Genomic DNA, 19,018 nt, shown 5'->3' with positions numbered 1-19,018 from the left:
TTGTGAATAGCTATGTGAGTGTCTATATTGGTTATTGATTGGTTGTCTGAGTATCTGTGTGGGTGCCTGAGTGTTTGTGTGGGTAGGGTGTGTGTGACTCTGTGACTAGATGTGTGAGTGGGTGATTCAGTGGGTGCATGGATTGCAGAGTGCATCTGTGATAGATTGTATGGTTGGGTGAGTGTACGTATGGGTGTGTTAGTGATTGAATGTAAATCTCAGTTGTACATGTGTCAGTAACTACATATGTGAAACGCAGTGTATATGTGTGTAAAATATATAACTATCTATATGTGAGAGTGTGTGATTTTGGGAGTGGCTGTATGCACCATAGTGCAAGGATATTTGTGTCATGTGCTGTTTGTTTTTTCTGCAGGAAGACACAGAATGTGTTAGTATTTTTATGAGTTAGTGAACTTGAGTGTGTGTAACTGTATACATGAGTAAATTGAACTGTGATTAATTATTTGTATAACTAACTAGATGTGCCAGTACCTCAATGGATGATTGGCGGTGTGAAATGTCTATATAGGTGTGTAAATGCACAGAGTGACTGTAACTATGAGTGACTGTAGAGGTGAGTGAGTGAGTGGACATGTATGTAGACCTACAAATGAGTGGGTGAGTAGTTATTGGTATTGGAGTATCTATGGATGTCAAAATGGCCGTCTGAAATTTTGAGTAGTGTTTCAAATGTTATATTAGGGTGTGAAAAGATGCACTAATTTCTCACATGAATGACGTCATCAGTGATGTCATCAGTGATGTCATTTGAGATGTCATCAGTGATGTCATCAGTGATGTCACTGACCATGTCATGTGTGATGTAATATTTGACGTCATCAGCAGTCCATTGCCAGGGCACGAGTTATAGTTAGCTGAACTAACTATAACAGGGGAATTTCTAGGGTTTTGTACAAGGGAAATGTCCAGCTAACTATAACGCCCCTGAAACCTATGGATTTTTCAGTGAATTTCCAAGGTTTTTTAAATGCCAATTCCTACCTGAAACCTATGGTTTTTTCAGTGAATTTCTAAGGTGTTTTAAATGCCAATTCCTAACTATAACAGCACCTGAAACCTATTGTTTTTTCAGTGAATTTCTAAGGTTTTTTAAATGCCAATTCCTAACTATAACATGCATGAAACCTATGGTTTTTTCAGTGAATTTCAACGGTTTTTTAAATGCTTATTCCTATCTATAATTTATCCAAAGCTATGATGTTTAATGATTTTCATTGAATTTCCAAATTTTTCAATTTCAGTGTGTCAGTTTCATTTATTTAGTTTTTTTGAAATTCTTTTTTAACACCATTTTGTTAATCTTTTTTTTCAATTAAATCTTTTGATTTTTTTTTTATTGGATTTTAAAAAAAATAGTTTTTTAAGTAATTAAAAATAGTTTTTGAACTATATTTTTAAAAGTTTGATTTACATATATTTTTTTCATGGTTTTTTGGATCCGCGCACCCTATGTCCACCGTACACGATCCCTACGAGATAGCATCCGCGCACTGTATGCATTGGGTACGTGTTGAGTGCGCGATCACAATGCGACCGGTACGCGACTCCCAGCCTATACGCGACACGTTCGACATAGATAACGCTATTGTTTACGTGCTTCCGTGATGCGTCATATGAGTCTATGATGCGGTAGGTGCGCGGATCCAGCGAAACATTTAACATTAAAAAATATATATATATGTATTTAATGTGAATATTAGTTGAAGACAAACAAAACTACTCTTAAAAGTAATATCTTTTTACATCTAATCCTACGTTTCTTTTTTATTTAATTTTGCGGATGTGTGCTGCGTAAGCGCAGGATGCGTGCTCCGTAAGCGCAGGGTGCACGGATCCCATGTGACCTGCAAAAAAAAGAGATTTGATTGGTTCATTACACTTCCTGTTCTAACTATTGAAAGACCCCACCCAATTCAATCATTCTTCTTTGACCTTCTTTGGAGGAGCATCTCTGTGCAGAGAAGAACATTTTTTAGACTAAGTTTATACTTAGCCCTAACTTTTTTTCTGCTAGCAATGGCTTTAGGGCAGCAGGCATCACCTGCATCTCCTACTTCATCTGAGAATTAATTTTTGGAGGAGCCATCACGCAAAGAACGTTTTTCTTCAGTGGTGTGGATATTTTTTACTTTTCCCAATGGGCAGAATAAGACCAATGCCACCTTGGTCACATGCAAGATTTGCAAGAGAGTGCTGTCACGAGGGGATCCAACCAAGAAATACAATGTGGCACTGCTAGTATGATGAAGCATCTAAGAACCCTTCATCCGAAGAATCTTGCACGTGAAGAGTGCCGACGAATGAGAGACACTCCTGCACCTGCGCCTTCCACCTCTTCGCAGCCGAGCACTTCAAGAGTGCATCCATCTGCCCAAAATTTGGACATTCGTCCTCAATTTCAATATTTGAAAGTGCTCTGCATTAAGTGCTAAAAAACGTTGTGCTATGGCGAGCATTCAATTGATTTAATTTGCCGCCGGCAAGAAAGCCATACTTGCTATTTTTTTTTTTTTGACTGTTCCCGGAAGTTCATTGTTTAGTTTCTCCTCTTGTTTTTTTTTTAGAAAATCCAAAAAAAATACAAAATTGTTTGAAAAACCTCCAAAAAAATTTAAAAAGAAGAAAGAAGAAAAAAAAAAGTTTTTGTAAGAGCTAACTTTCCTGGTTTAAAAAAAGAGCTACATTTCTTTGTTAGTGTGTGAAAGTTTAGATGAATATATGTGTAGTACGTAATTGACTGAATGAATGAATTAGTAGTGTATGGTTAATGTAAAAGTGCAGAACTATGAGGAAGTGCTGCAGCATCACACAGTAACCTCTTTAACTGCAGTGTGCTGTAGTACTTCCGAAGGATAGAGATGCAACATATGTACATAAATATGTTGCAAATCTATGCTTCTCTCTGTGCGGCTGCTTAAACTCCTTCAATTTATGCTGAACATTTCAGCATGCATTGAAGATATAAAAATGAGGAGAAATGAAAACAATTCTCTTTCTTGTGCTTTCCTACACCAAGTTTAGAATGGTGCAGGATTCACACACATATCGAGATTTATGATTTTCTATGAGTATTCAGTGCAATCATGCACAACAACACTTAGAGAACAGCCTTTCAACACAAAGTGGTGTGTATGATGAGGTTGAATTTACATGGAGTGGAAAAAGTGCACAGAGTGCCTTTTCCTCTCATTGTAAATATGAAAGAGTGTCTTGCGCAATAACTATGTTACAAAAAGTGACATATTTCCATTTTTAAATTTCCTTGCGAATGATAGAAGGTAAGCACAAAGTTTTGTCTACAAAGATGTTCAAAGAAGAATGATTGAAATGATTGCGGTCCTTCAACAGCTAAAAAGGTAAAATATTATGAACCTCTCAAATCTCTTTTTTTGCAAGTCACATGATATGTGATTATGGTCAGATTTCCAAACTACAAAAACAGAGTGTTTTTAGAAACATGTTTCAACTTTGTAGCTTTCTCCAGCCCTCTTCATTCTGCATATTGAGACTTAGTTAAACTTACCTTCATAGTAATAGGAATAATAAATGGTATTCAATTCAATTCAATTCAATTCAATGGTATTCATTTTTAGCTGTTTTTCATGCAAATATAAATTCTTAAAAATTGCTTATTTTAAAATTCGGATCTCTGAAAGAAAAGAACCAAAAAATTATAACATATAATAATACTTTTTTTATAACACATCATAATTTCCACAAAGTAATTTGGTTGCCTTCTTTGCTGTTCTCAGAATATATTGAATTTCACTCAAAATAGTGATTTCAATGGTACTCATCACTTAACAGCGGGCAAAAAAAAAACAATCAGAACGATTGTTAAAAAAAAACCAACAGTCTATTCTCAGTAAAATACCAGACAATACAAATCACACATATATGAAATGCCTACGGCGTACAAAATTTTATAACTTTAACTTATAAAATCTGTAAATATTCCCGCTTTCAAATATTCACCGAATCAATGACCACCAAAAAGTCCATATTTCAAAAATATACCTTTCCTTGAGGCCAAATGGTAGTTTTGCACTTCTTCTTTATGTAAATTGTCCAATGGTAGTTCTATTAAATTATAATAATAAATTCTTCAGAGAATAAATTATGTTCCTAAAACTTTGACTTCAAAAATATTAGGTAGGAATTCTGTAATTCCTTAGGCAAACGTTGTTTGAAAACCAACTGGGCATCATTACAAAGTGTCCAGCCTTTGTCACATTTTAGATAGGCAGTGTAATGTCCAGATGTGGTAGAAGGACCATCATGGAAAATTATTGCAATTGCTACAAAAGTCCTTCCTGATATTGATAGTTGTCCAGCTACAAATTGTTTTATTAAAGTATCCAATTTTCTTCCGTCAGGTGTACAACGTTGCATCATTAAAATTATGTATTTTCCATATTTTGTTAAAAATAATGTGGATAACATTTCTGATTTACATTGGCTACACTGCATGTTTTGATTTGCACCTTTCACTAATTTATTGAAAGACACTGATTTACAGTCTGGTAATGTTAAATACAGAAATCTCTCAGTGTCTACATTGGTGTTACATGTATACATGCAATTTTCACAATAATGTTCCCATATGTAAGAAAGGCCAAAAATATTTTCTATTTCTACACCTTCATTTTCAAAAATGGTAAGCATATACATTAAAAATTCGTGAGCATCTTGTTGGATATTTTTCATGAACAGAATGCAACAGAGAACAAAAATCTTTTTTCCCGATTCTCCATAATTTGTGCTTGCAAATCTTCCAGATAAAAAACAACATTCATCACTACATTAGCATAGCAGTTGACACCAGAACTATTTTCATTTTCAAACTGATAACCAACAATCTCTTCAACAGTGTCCAATTTCTTTTTACCTGCAATCACAACATTTCCTTGTTCTTTTCTCTTCTTGACCTCTTCAGTACAGATATTCTCAAACCTTCTTTTTCAACCAACCACACGCTTTTCAAATACAGGATATTGATCTAAATTGGGAGCATACACCCTTCTTAACCTATTATACTCTTTTACACAGTTTGAATCTGCAGAAACCTTTGCCTCATCAAAATCAATCAAAAACAAACCAGATAATGTTCTCACTCGCGACAAAGCAACATATGCCATACCCTCTTTAAATACAGTAGATCCAATGTTCACCAATGCACTGTCTACACTTAATCCTTGAGATTTATGAATAGGCACTGCATATGCCAGAGAAAATGGAAATTGTTTCCTACGAACATATAAATCTTTAACAAGCAAAAAACGAACTGAACAACGACCAATTTCTTTAACTTCATCAATCTGAACAAATTTAATTTTTAACAATTCAATTTCTTCTTTTTTCTGATAATTTACAAACTCCACCACTTTGCCCATTGCACCATTAACTAAACCTTTCTCTACATCCAAATTACGACTTAAAATTACCCGACAGTTTACACACACATACAGTGTCTTTTCCAAACCAGCAGTTTTAGATATTTTTTTTTCTAAACAATCTAGTTTTGATCTCAACTTGCCTGTCAAAATAATAGTAATAACTTCATGTAGCATTTTATCGATGGCTTCCATTTTTACAATTTCTTCATTTTCCAATTTTAATAATTCTTCGTTGAATATTGAACACTCATGCAGTGTTGGCATTAAGCAAATCACTGACTTATTTTTAGCAATTTCCACGTACACTTTTGCAGCAACTGTATTTTCATTTGGAAAGACATTGCAAAGTAATCGACTCTCTAAAGCTTCTTTCACTTTTTTTTGAAAGAATTCCAATTCTTATATCTTGAAGAATACTTCCATATTCAGCATCATTTGCCTGTCTCATATTTGTTGTCAGTTCTTTGTATTCAAAATTACTCTATATGTTCACATTACCAACACTGCCAAGAGACTTTCTGGTATCTTCATGGGCAAGTGTTTTAAATATCGGTTGTCCTTTTACCGGTGTCATTTGCAGTAGATCTCCGAAAACTATGACGTGTTTTCCGCCAAATAACACGCCATACTCTGTTTTAAGAATTTGCTGCATTCTTAAATGCACAAAGGCAAGCATCAAGTTTGAAAACATGCTCACCTCATTAATAATGAGAAGTTTCATTTTCTTCAGCACTATTGAAACTTCACAACAAGCTTCTCCAGATAGCTTGTGGTATTCCAATTTGTTCTCATGCTCTACTGGCAGCATTAGACAAATGCAACTCAGTTGTTTTTTGCAGATAACCTGTAATTACTTTAATTAAGAAACTTTTTCCTGTTCCAGCTTGACCCCTCACATACATTCAGATAGGAAATAATGTACATGAACACACTCTCTTTTCATGAAGTAATCCATGGTCAATCTGCTCTATGATTGCTGATATATTTGTTTCTGTTCAACATTTAATTGCTCTTCCAACTTTTCTAACTGTATTGCATCTTCTTGTGCTTGATACATTGCTGTTTCCACCTCATTCATTGCAATCGCTGCTTCATTTTCCATAAATGGTTGTCCTAGTGGATCTTGACTCAGTGTAGCAGAACTTTGTCTGTCTTGAGAACTGTCTCTAGCAATCTCAGCTGCAATTGTAGCTTCTTGATCAATTTCATCATTCAACATTTTCACATAATTTGCGAAAGCACTGCATTGTATGCTATCTTTACACGCATTAAATGAATCTTCATAGCTGGGAAAATCTCCAAGTAATTCTAGTTCAGAACGTCATGGTTTGAACATTTGCAAAAGGGCTAAATAGTAAAATTCCCTTTTGTCAGCAGTGTCGCAACTCAGTTTTCTGTGATTAATTACATTTCCTTTCCTTTGTTTCACCAGACATCCTTCAGAACCAATCACTCCATATTTTCCATCGTTGATGTTCTCTCTAACATTCAGTTTAAAAGTGTAGTTTTGCAGCACTTCATAGAGACACATGTTCTCAAGATGATGACTTGTCTTTGGATAGTATGTGTCCAACATTTTTGTTTTCAAAATATCTCTACTTTCAGGGTCATTTTCAGCTAAATATTCAATTTCTTGAACATATTTCAGTACCCAATTTTGCATTCCTGCAAGACCTAGACTCACCCAAATTATTCTTCTACTTTTCGAATATAGACTTGCAGATGATAACCGATCTGAACATTCATATGCTCCAATTTCACGATGCAATAACATCTTTAAACTGAAACTGTATAATTTCTTACTTAGAGTATTTTCATGAGAAATCTCTTCCCACATTTCTTTCAATTCAGTCTTTTCTGATTTAGTAATGTAAGATGTTACATATCGAGCAACAGCAATGGAATTGTCCGCAACATACTGAATATCCATGTTAGCATTCCACATGGATAAAATAACTGGATTGTAGTCATTTATGTATTTTGATTCTTCGCTTCTTCTTAAGTTGTAGGTATTTTTCGGAGACTTTCTTGTGATGGTATGTCGTACAGCTGACATAAAACTGTTCACTCTTCCTTTAGATAATACAGGACGTGGAAATACAAAACGACATTTGGTATAGAACTTATCCTTCGACTTGTACTTTCGTCGACAGTATTTTCCACACCTATGGCTTTGAAATCATAAGACTTGTTGTTTTAAGTTTTTCTCTTCTCTGCTATTTGGAAGAGCACATGTAGCATAATCTTCAATGAAAGACAAAACAGTTTCATCTGAATCTGTTCCAAATTTGGGGGCGTCCTTGACCCATAACAACATATGTATGTGAGGAGCACCTCTTTCTTGATACTCCTTTCTCCAAAAGAAATCCACAACTTCTCCAAGAGGTGGATTCTTTTTATTGCAGATGAAAGACATCATAGCTTCAAATCTATGATTGAAATATCTGCATATATTGACAGGATCCAAAGAGCACGATTCTCCAGGTGTCTTGTAGTCAATATTTTTTATATTGTAATTTGCCTCTCGAAGAAATTCAAGTAAATCATCCCAAGCATACTCAGCACAGCTTAGTGTAACAAACCATGTAGGAGTTCCCAAGTTCCGTAGCATGCATTTCAGTTCTCCATGTCGACGGTACCAATATTCATTAGTCCCACACTGACATGCCATCAAATTAATCAACTGAGATTCTAAATGATCATCTCTCTGATGCACTTTATCCATAAAATCCTTTGCAGTTACATTTTGAAGATGCATTCCAGTTTTTAAAATGTGATTTACTGCATATGAAAGTCCAGACAAGTCACTTTCAAACAGAAGATGAAACATATAAGGAATACATTGTCGAAATCTTGGATCTTCTGCATATAATATGGTTGTCCGATATTCAGATGCAGGAATCTGCACAGGACGTTCATCATATCGTCCACCTTTTCCTGTTGGAAACAACGGCGGGAAACATCGAGCTTCCAAACTCTCTTCCCATACACTCACAGGACTTCCTGTTGCTTTTTTCATTTGAAACAACTCAATTGTATTCCCCATCACCTCTTTGGAATGAAGTGGATGTACACTGTAATGTTCCGAGATCTCTTCACATCTGGACATGTCCACTTTTTCTATTTGTCCACTTAATGTTTCACTATCTTCTGCTAAATATATTTCTTCTTCTCCAACAATCACATTTCTATAGTACTCATTATTTTTTAACAGATACAATGATGCCTTTTCTAACATCCACTAACTCTTGCCAGATTTTCTTATTCTTAGTAGGAACACCATTAACTAGAATGACTAGCGGCTCATTTTCTCCATGATCTACACCAATAGTTTCAACATTTTTCCTTAAATCTAATGGTAAATACACAACTACACAACTCTTCCTTTCAATCCTCTTTGCAACTCTGATGGAGGTAATTTACTTGTTTTGGGCTCCATACGAACAATAGCCTGAAACGGGTGAACACATTGTATCAGAATAGATTTACACGTATTTAAATCTATCAGCTCTGGAGGAATAGCAACCAACTCTAGATTATTATGAACAGCTCTAGCAGGCATTTAATTCTCATCTAATTTATTATAACAACATTTGCAAATACGCTGCTCACATCCCAAATCAAAACAATCCTCTACCAACTAATAAGTTGCAAATTCCATCCACTTATCATTATCTTCTATTTCACTTTTTAAATACATATTGACACCCCTAGTCTGATTTTTATAGTGACTTCTCCGACAACAAATACAAGAAACATTTGGTCTTTCACCTGAAATTACCTTAAACTTTGTGATTTTATCCTCAAATTTTTCTGTCATTGCAGGTTCAACATTGTCTTCAAGATTTTGTTCTACTAATGTGTCAGTTTCTCCACTCTCTTGCTGAGGCCCAAAGTAACAAAACTCAATATCCTCACAGACCTGCTTCACATCTGAAACTGACCCACGCAAAAGAGCACTGTTCAACTCAGTTAACTTTAGTGCTGGACTTTTTGCATAATACAACCTTCTCACAAACTTCCGCATTTGAGTATGATATACTGTCAGCATTCTGAAATGGTGAAAAACACTTTCACAAACTTTCCTAGAAAGACAAGCCAGAGAATGACCATGCAAACCAGTATGTTTTCTCACTCTGCAAGGGTCTAGTCCTTGCGACAGCTTAATCTTTTGTTTTACACTTTCTTTAGTATAGACTCGTAAAAAACTACATAATTTTTCAATAGATTCCTGTCGTACACTACAAACACTACTGCAATCCCAAGTGTACACAGGGTTTTTAGCACGTCTCCCTAAAACTTCTTCAGCTATCACTTCTTCTGCATTTCTTTCAACCATTTTCTCTTTCTCCATTGGACAGCCATCACTAACCTCATAACCTCTACCACTGGTGTCAACTGCATACAATAATTTTTCACTTAATGAATAACTCTCTTCATTAAAAAAAGGCTCTGAACTAGAACTGTGTTTCCATTCTCCCAAAAAAACATCACAACATTTTTTTTTATTAATAACTCTTTTCCTCCTACTTTTGGCCTTCATTACATATATTGGTTTATCTAGTGATCGAATTCTGTTTAACAGTACAATAAACAGTTTCCTTTTTACTTCAAAAGCCTTTTCCACAATGATTTCAATATGCTTCTTCTTTTTATAAAATAGAGCTCTCTTTTTATATTTCTTCACATCTTTCAGCAAATTATGCACTACTCTCTTGTAAAATATTTTTTGCGTCATTCCTTATACTGATTTTGCCTCCTTTTACCATACTTTATCTCCGTTGACTCACCATTTGGTTTTTTACTTTTCCTCTTATTTTGATTTTGTTTCTTACTTAAAAAATTGTCTGAAGTTGCAGCATTCTCTACATTCTGTTTGCTCCTACAAACATTTGTAATAAATTGCTTCATGATCTTACCAGAAGATTTTTTCCTTTTAGCCACATTATCTTGTTCATTCAATACTTGTGGTTGATGTTTCTTCAAATAATCCTCCTGTCTCTGTTGTTTTCTTTTTCTTTTTTTTTCTGGCATAATTTGTCGATTTTAACGTTGAAAATCAGTATCTGCGGAAAAAAATCACAAATAAATGTATATTAATAACTTTCAAAATTATACTATTCTATTACTGTAGAAACACATTTTATATAAAAACTGACTAAGAAACTATAGCCCTGAAGCACATGTGTGACAGTGGTTAAAACACTACATGCATAATGCATACTACTTTGAAGCAGTTTATGCCCAAAAGCCTACCTCACTAAAAGAATACATGCTAACTGACTGAATGATTACAGTACTATAAGGAGACACACTGGGTGAGTAACAGGATGTTTGCTAGAAGCGTATAAATACTAACTGGGGAATTGAAGGTGTGAAAGACAACTGTGTAGGTGATTACAGGACTGAATGCATACTACATAGGCATTTAAAGCAATCCATGTGCTAAGGCCCGACTCACTGCATAAGTACTTGGGTACTGACTGAATGATTAGACTACAGCAAGGAGACTGGCTGGAATAATTTATAAGTGGTAGGCTTTTCATACAGGGAATGGATTGCTACTTGGTACTGAATGGTTCACTACAAGAGTGCAAAGGGAGTGACAGGATGTTTGCTGGACTATATGGATACTGACTAGGGAGTTGAAAGTGTAAAAGACAAATTCTAGGTGGTTAGAAGACTGCATGCATAGTGCATAGGGGTTTGAAGAAGTCCATGTGATAAGGCCTGGCTCAGTGCATAAATACTTAGACAGTGACTGAATCATTAGAGTACAGGAAAGAGAGTGTCTTGGTGAATTTATAAGTGTTTTGGTTTTAGCACAGTGAATGCATTACTACATGGTGCTGAATGGGTCACTAGAACACTAGAAAGAGAGTGACAGGGTGTTTCCTGGAAGTGTATGGATACTGACTAGGGAATTGAAGGTGTGAAAAACAACTGTGTAGGTGGATAGAGAAGTACATGCATACTCCATAGACATTTAAAGCACTCTATTTGGTAATAAATGGTTCACAACATAAGTACTTAGAAACTGACTAAATCATCACACTACTTCTAAGACAGTACCTGGGTAAAAACTTTAAATTCTCAGTTCTGGTACAGTGAAGACTATACTACATGGTACTGCACTTTAGTGTCAAAGCATGACTCATTTTATCAATGCATAAGCAAACACTGGCTTCTAATGCTACTAAAACTTGACAACATGACAGGTTTTAAAACAGTTATCAGTCAACAAATACACAATGTTACCAAATGCTTCTCTCACAGTGGTTTCCAAATGCACACAGACTCACAGTTTGATTCTAGACAAGCACCACTATCCCTAGGAGTTTACCAAAACTCATTCACTACAATGGAAGAGGTAAGGGAACTGCACACAATCTACATATTTCACAACTGCACTTTAGTGTCAATGCCTGACTCATTTAATCAACACATAAGCAAAGACTAGCTTCTAATGCTACTAAAACTTGACGACATGACAGGTTTTAAAACAGTAATCTGTTAGCAAATACACAATATTACCAAACATTTCTCTCACAGTGGTTCCCAAAAGCACACAGACTCACAGTGTGATTCTAGTCAAGCACCACTATCCCTAGGAATTTACTAAAAAGTATTCACTACAGTGGAAGTGGTAAGGGTAATGCACACAATCTACATATTTCACAACTGCACTATACTGTCAATACCTGACTCATTTAATGAAAGCATAAGCCATAGCTGTCTTCGAATGCTACTAAAACTTGAGAACATGACATGTTTTTAAACAATTATCTGTCAGCAAATACACGATGTTACCAAACACTTCTCTCACAGTGGTTCCCAAATACACACAGACTCACAGTGTGATTCTAGACAAGCACCACTATCCCTAGGAGTTTACCAAAACTCATTCACTACAGTGGAAGTGGTAAGGCAACTGCACACAATCTAAATATTTCACGACTGCAGTTTAGTGTCAATGCCTGACTCATTTAATGAAAGCATAAGCCATAACTGTCTTCTAATGTTACTAAAACTTGACAACATGACATGTTTTAAAAGAGTTATCTCTCAGCAAAAACACAATGTCACCAAATGCTTCTCTGACAGTGAATCCCAAATGCACACAGACTCACAGTGTGATTCTAGACAAGCACCACTATCCCTAGGAGTTTACCAAAACTCATTCATTACAGTGGAAGTGTTAATGGAACTGCACACAATCTACATATTTCACGACTGCACTTTAGTGTCAATGCCTGACTCATTTTATCAACGTATAAGCAAAGACTGGCTTCTAATGCTACTCAAACTTGACAACATGACAGGTTTTAAAACAGTTATCTGGCAGAAAAAACATGATGTTACCAAACGCTTCTCTCACAGTGGTTCCCAAATGCACACAGACTCACAGTGTGATTCTAGACAAGCACCACTATCCCTAGGAGTTTACCAAAACTCATTCACTACAGTGGAAGTGGTAAGGGAACTGCACACAATCTACAGATTTCACGACTGCACTTTAGTTTCAATGCCTGACTCATTTAATCAACACATAAGCAAAGACTGGCTTCTAATGCTACTAAAACTTAACAACATAACAGGTTTTAAAACAGTTATCTGTCACAAAAAACATGATGTTACCAAACGCTTCTCTCACAGTGGTTCCCAAATGCACACAGACTCACAGTGTGATTCTAGACAAGCACCACTATCCCTAGGAGTTTACCAAAACTCATTCACTGCAGTGGAAGTGGTAAGGGAACTGCACACAATCTACATATTTCACAACTGCACTTTAATGTCAATGCCTGACTAATTTAATCAACGCATAAGGAAAGACTGGCTTCTAATGCAACTAAAACTTGACAGCATAACAGGTTTTAATACAGTTATCTGTCAGCAAATACACAATGTTAGCAAACGCTTCTCACACAGTGGTTCCCAAATGCACACAGACTCACAGTGTGATTCTAGACAAGCACCACTATCCCTAGGAGTTTACCAAAACTCATTCACTACACTGGAAGTGGTAAGGGAACTGCACACAATCTACATATTTCATGACTACACTTTACTGTCAATACCTGACTCATTTAATGAAAGCATAAGCGAAAACTGCCTTCTAATGCTACTAAATCTTGACAACATGACAGGTTTTGAAAAAGTTATCTGTCAGCAAATACACAATGTTACCAAATACTTCTCTCACCGTGGTTCCCTAATGCACACAGACTCACTGTGTGATTCTAGACTAAACAACACTAACCCTTGCAGTATACCAAAGCACATTTCTTAATCTAGAAGGTGTACTACATTTTAATGTAGAAAAATGACTCATTTTGCAAATTCATAAACAATGACTGATTTCTAATTGTACCAAAATAAAAAAACTGCACAGTTATCTGTCTGCAAACACATGAAAAACACAAATGCTTATCACAAAATAATTTCTACATGCACACACACTGTCAATGAGATTGTAGACAAAAAAAGTACTCCCTACACTTTAGCAGGAGAAATACATTAGTCTGATTAAAATCAAAATAGTCTACATACATCCCCTCACAACTAAATAACTCACCTTTCAAGATGTTTTGTAGATTAAGAAGTATATCAGTCACACACCAGATATCAGTCACACACCAGATTCTCTTATACAGAATCTCTGCAATGTGCACCTGTCAGCAGAACCAAAGAATGGCAAAGTTTCCCTCTCAATTTCCACACATATACATCTAAACATCAAATCACATTCCTTCCCACATAAATTCAAAAGCTAACACACATCTCTATCGGTTAAACATTTCAACCCTTTTGAAATGACATAAACTTTAACCCTTCCCCCAATCTGCCTTCTGCCCGTTACCATAGAAACAGGTCATGGAACACTGAACTGAGCACACAGGTCACTAGTTCAGCACACACACTGTAGCTAATCAAAACAGCAAGTGTGCTTGACTTCTCAACATATCAGCTTATCATAAATAATGTTCCTTACAATCAGTTTTTGTTAACCAATAAGAATCATGCGATTAAAAAACAGAAATATGCACCCTATCCTTTCAGTGAAGAAGGTTGTTAAACAACCAATGATTTCTTGCCTTTTTTCAAAATTGCACCTTAGCCACAATTTTAGAAACATCTTACTTTTCAAACTGTCATTTCATTTACAGAGACCATCTGAGTGCATCCAGACCTCCTTTCAAGATGCTGAGAGTGTGGATTGTGGGACACAGCTATATTTTCTGGAGCCAAAGGTATGCAGAAAACAAAGGCATTCACAAAGAACTAGGTTTGCCAAATGTAGACATTAAATGGATTGGACAGAGAGGGTTAAATTGGCACCAATTGATGCCATTGTTGCAATCCTTCATGCAAATTCAACACCCTGACCTCATAATAGTGCACTGTGGTGGCAATGACGTAGGCACTTTGACTGGGGTAGGTCTGGAAATGCTTATGAAGGACACCTTTGCACAACTGATTTCACTTTTCCCTAAAACTGCCTTTGTGTATTCTAACATATGCCAAAGGCAGAAATGGAACTGGTCCAATCATTTTTGCCCACAGATTGAGAAAGCTAGGAAACATGTGAATAAATCTGTTTCTGCTTTTCTCCGAGACTACAGAATGGGCTCCATTTACAATAACAATCTGCGCTTTCATATGCAAGAGATGTATAGGAGAGATGGAGTACACTTTACAGATGAAGGAAACAGAGCCTTCCTCAACAACTTTAGACTCTGTATAGGTACTTACTTATAAGTACCAAAAACTCTGAATGAACACAACGGCTCTTTTTAGAGCCACTCAAGAACAAAACACTTAAGCTTAATCTTTATCTCTCAACAATTTCCTTTTTTTGTTCCTCTGATCCACGCACACATCGCGAGAGGATCCGTGCATCCAACGCGATAGAATGCGGGCACCGTGCGTGCATTTCGCCGTTTAAAAAAAAAAAAAAAAAGGGGGGCCCCAGGGGGTCCTTCTAGGACCCCCTAAGCACCTCTAGAGGGTCATAGTATTTCCACTCTGCCCCCTTTTTATGTTTCACACACTTCTTCCCCTTGCCTCTTCAGCCTCGCTTCTACCGAGGCAGAAAATGTAGAGAGATGCTCGACAGCCAATTAGCATTCAGCGCGAGATAGGGAGGGTGCGTGCTTCGTTCGGGGAGGGTGCGCTTACGGTGCGGGTAGGATGCGCGGATCCTCCCCGGCCATAGATATCACTAACTTTTTGACCCTAATTTTCTCAGGAACTACTGAACAGATGTACACCATTGAAGCAAAAGGCACGAGTCTGAACTGAGGACTACCTCTGTGCCAAATTTGGTGTCATTCCGTTCAGCGTTTCGGGCTGTAGCTGCGACAACAGATCCTTTGGGAAATTGCATTGGGAAAATGTGTTTTGGGACCCCCTTTTTTCTCGGCCTCCGCTTGACGAATCACCACAAAACTTTCAGGGTAGGAGCGGAGCGGAGCTGGGCAAAAGTTTGGAGAATTTCGCGAAGATTCGTCAATCGGCGCCAAAGATATTCCCAATAGAATGTTGCGGATTTCCTATGGAAAATAGGTCCTAACTATAACTACCTACTATATATATATGTCTGTGTGTGTGTGTGTAGGCTCCTCACCCACAGGTACATCTGTGGCTTGCTTCATCATTGGACCCTCACCCAGGTACCTAATGTGAATGGGTGGGCTCGACACGGTTGTAAGCAGAGCTCTTAGTAGTGAGTTTGTAGGGAGTGTGAGTGAGTTAAAATTCCTTCTAAATCCCATAACAGTGGTTTTTTTTAGTAGGGTCTAGGGCAAGATTAAAAACAAGAAGATGTCATAAGGGTTTACTAAACCGGTAAATCAAAAGGTCAGTTCGACATGTTTCAGCCATGTTACTGCCAATAAAGAGTCAAACAGCTTTCTTTAGGACCTAATATAACCCTGTGTAAATTAGTTGAACATCAACTTATTTAAGTGCAGTCAAATATGTAAGAAACATGCACTCGAAATACAGACCATACTCAAAGGACCTTTTCCTGGTATGGCCATGGCTGAACACAGAAATATTGATGTCAATAGGCATAGCCATTCCCTGTTGGATGTCTAATTGTTGGAGGCACAATCTCCCTTGGAAGTGCTGTAATGAATGCCAAACACGTGTGAGATATCCCTCAAAACACTGATCATTCAGGTAGTTGAAGTGGGACAGCATTTACAAGCACACACAACACATGAAGTACCGAATAAATGTGGAAATCAAACTCTGAGACCCTTGATTCTGGACCTTGTCTAACTACATGGCTTATTTATCCAAAAAGCATCAGAGGGTTTTCAGGGGAGGAGGGTGTTGTAGTCAACCGTCTTCGTTGCATTATTATCTTCCACAGAGGTTCACTGTGGTCAAACACAGAAAGAAAAATAGGGACTGTAATGCTCTATTTGAACATGATAATATGATCCTACATGACACTGTGGACCCAGTGGGGGGGGGGTTTGCTTACTTCATCAAGGGAGGGAATCCACCTTCATGACTTGCATCTGTCTCGGTTTCCTAAGATATTACTGGGCTCAGGCCCCTGTGCTGATTATGAAGGAAATCTCACGTCTCATCTAAATGACAGACACATGATCATTTCAACATTGCATGCTATTCAGTTTTGAATTAGTTTGTTACATTTTTGGAGTATATAAAAACAAGTAGTTATAATTTGGGCTCCAGGACTCCGATGAACAAGCCGTCCACTACTGACATGTCTCTCTGATGATGCGTTACCCACACGATGTGAAAGGAACTTTGGGGAATCAAGTTCCCTGAACAGTCATGGTCCTCGAGTCTACCGTCCACTGCAGATGAGACTCATTTGGGGCACTACTGTGAAATGCAGGATGGGAAATAAAGTTCCCTCTCAGGTGTGAGCCTCTTGCTGGTTTACCCAGGGAGTCATCTTTAATGTAAAGCTTCATTGCATGCTCTTAGTTATTATTGGTTTTATAACAATTAACTAGAACAAGGATGAAAATGTTTCTGATCTTCAACTTTAAAGTGCACATGCTCTTAGTTAATATTGTTTTTTTACAAGAACAAGGATAAAAAGTTTATGATCTTCAATTCCCTTAAAGTGGTTTAGTGTGTTAATCTTATTCTATAAGGGAAAGTAGATATTCTTGTCTAGTATCATCTCTGTTGGGGTAATGGCAACATTATATCATGTGATGAACATATTTTTAATGTATTACTCAACAAACTATCATCATTCAGACCCCTAATCTGTGTGGACAGTCTGGAAATCATTTTTTTTCTCCATAATAAAGGATTTTTTTCTAGATTCCTTGTGTCTGCTGCCACTTGTTCCAAGGTAATCCATCTAAGATCACTGGCTATATGTTTCGCCATTATAAAGTGTACTGCGATTCTAGTGTTGCTGCGACCACAGCGTATGTTGCTCCTGTGTTCACTGATTCATGTGCTCACTCTCCTTGTCATTCTGAAGTACCTCAGATTGCATGGGCAGCTAATCATATAAACTACTTGCTTAGTGTTGCAGTTTGCATGCTGTCTCAGGTGCCATGAAGTACGTACGCCTAGGTCAACTTCTTTTGTTGTTGAAGTGACTTGACATATGCCGCAGTGCCTAGCAGAATAATGTCCTGTACCCTACACATTTGAAATCAAAGCTCATAAATTCAAACTGTAATTTAAAACAGATATATTGAGAGTCAACCTATAATACACTGTTGAGCAAAAAGAGCAAAAAATACATACCTGCTTCTTCCTGAGATGGAAATATAGAATAGAGAGGAAAAAGTGAGAAGAATGTATAGCTTGCAACATTCAAAGCAATAGCAACATATAAAGCCTGCCCTGCTTCAATATATGCACCCTGATTATTGCAGGTGTGTGATTTCCATAAAGAAAGCACTATTAATGGGATTTAGTTCATTACAAATGAGCATTCAATGCAATTTAGTAGCAAGAAATGTAAATGCAGTGTGTATATGAATTAAGAATAGAAGTCTGTATTGACAAAAGTATAGTTGTTCCTTTTCATGGTCCATTAGAAACGGAACATTTAGAAAGTGGGAGACATGTTGTCATCACAAAAATCTGATACATTTGACAAAGTACAGGAGAGAGGAAACCTTAAAGTTATAGCTGGTAGTTTAACTTTTGACCCAAAAGCTGCACACAGTTGTTGCCCCTAATATTTATATTTAATACAGTTACAGCTGCAAGAATGTGCTAATTGTTTTTAATATCTCTTTTGAAACAAATAGCTGTCTTCTAATAAGGGATACCCAAAATGAGGCACTCAAACATGTGCATGTACACACTGTATGATGCCCCCTGTATATGCCAGTAAAACACGTATTTGTTTGAACAAACAAGCAACCCACTCATAACTACCTGCTGATAACGGATTGAGATGTTTAAGTAAATCTGCATTTTCTCAGAACAAACTTTTGCAATATGTGAGGATAAGTTACAGATGAAAAATAGCATATTACTGTGCTTGACACATCCAAAACAAAACTCATTGAATAATCATCATATATAACTGTAAGAAATTGCTTCATTTTTCATGGTCATCCCCATTGGACTGA

The sequence above is a fragment of the Triturus cristatus genome, chromosome 8 (genome assembly GCF_964204655.1).
Source record: "Triturus cristatus chromosome 8, aTriCri1.1, whole genome shotgun sequence".
In the NCBI taxonomy this organism is placed as follows: Eukaryota; Metazoa; Chordata; class Amphibia; order Caudata; family Salamandridae; genus Triturus; species Triturus cristatus.
This window is presented reverse-complemented; position numbering follows the sequence as displayed.